The sequence below is a fragment of the Tarenaya hassleriana genome, unplaced genomic scaffold, assembly GCF_000463585.1.
Source record: "Tarenaya hassleriana unplaced genomic scaffold, ASM46358v1 Cleome91, whole genome shotgun sequence".
NCBI classification, from domain to species: Eukaryota; Viridiplantae; Streptophyta; class Magnoliopsida; order Brassicales; family Cleomaceae; genus Tarenaya; species Tarenaya hassleriana.
The window spans coordinates 129,887-131,571 of NW_010971485.1; positions in this window are offsets into that span (position 1 = coordinate 129,887).

A 1,685-nucleotide genomic window follows, 5' to 3' on the forward strand; every position below is an offset into this window, starting at 1 on the left:
TTTTTCTCCCCCGAATCGATTCAGGGTTGCTTCCAAATGCTACTAAAACACTTTGACATCCCTAAACATGTTCTAAACCTTAAACACGCAATGAAATCTTGATTTGGACCATCACACATTGAGAACAAGATCTCACAACTCCAACTCAAGCCACTCACCTTGTTCTTGAGTTTGTCCGAGCTTGTATGCGTTCCTCGTGGCTCCACACGACGTGAGAAGCTTTGAGACACGTCTGGGCACGTCCCTCTTGGTCGAGCTATGACTGGTATATGTGTCCTGGACTGGTGCTACCAGATCCGTGCGGTGTCCTATGTGTGTGATGCACATAGAGAGGATTTGACGGTTATGTCCGATGACTTGTCATTCGGACTGAGTGTGATTGGTAAATGTTTACTTGCGGTTGAGTGAACCTTGTGTTATGGCATGTGGTATGTATATATGTTATATACATATACCTAGTGTGTGTATAATATTATTTGTGCTTGGCCATTGGCAATTTGAGTATGATCTTTGGGTTTAACCCGAAGTACTCACTAAGCATATAGCTTAGGACGTTGTTATGCAACGTTTCAGCTCGAGATAGCGCAAAGAGAAGCGTTGATGGACACAGCGTGCCAAGAGGGTGAAGAGGAAGACCGAGAAGGTTTTAGGTTAGAATTACGCAGATTCTGATTTCAAAAAGGTTGGTAGTGTCGACTTACGAGTTTTGTATTTACCGGTTGTTACACTACCGAAGCTGTATTTGCCTCCGTTGCATACTTATATAAACTGAGAATTTTTAAATCCCGCGTATTTTCGATAATTGTATTTATTTTATTGCTGTCCATGTGGCGCAACTCGTGATTTTTGCGGGACACGGGTTTTGGGTGTCACAGCTTGTGGTATCAGAGCAGTTCTTTCTAAGGGGAAGGAATTTGCGTAACAACTGATATCACTGTTGGGTTTTTCTGGGATCTCATGAGCGAATCCTATTCCTAAGAGATCGGTTCTAGAGTTTGCGTAGCGGATGTAAAACAAAAATTTGATAAAACCCTAAAACCTATCATGCATGATCTTGTTGAAACGTTAGAACGCTTACCTCAATCGATCCGGGGCCTGTTTCAATTGATGTGTTCGTCCGATCACTATAGGCAGGAAGAATACCTTGCCCTCTACACGTATCCACACCTCGGGATGGATTCCAACCTTTGGAACTTGTCTGCTAGGACACGAATCTTCTATTCGATGATGTGCTTTTAGAAAGAGAAATTAAAATCACTTCTTCAACCCCTTAGACTCTCTAAAAGGGTCTGATCTCGTGCATTTTTGTCCTTCCCTGCGTGTGTGACCCTGTAGGCTCATTCGATATAGCAGTATAACCCGAAATCTTCTATTCCGAATATACAAGTCATAGGCGGACTCTAGCAAGACACTATGACTACCTATCTCGAATAGAGTTTGTTCGTGATCTTACGAACGCCAGTGATGATTCCGGTTGATGATCCTTTTGTATCACGATATCATATGTCGAATATAAGGTATGGACAAGCCACCTTATCTGATTCGACTGCTTTCTCGTTCACTGAGTTCGACTGTCTGAAATAGACGACGTTCGTCTATAGTGCGGCCACACATTTCTACAGTCTCGCTCACTCGAGGGGCCCAGCGATATCTCTCTCTTTTACGAGAGGTACAAATCACGTCTT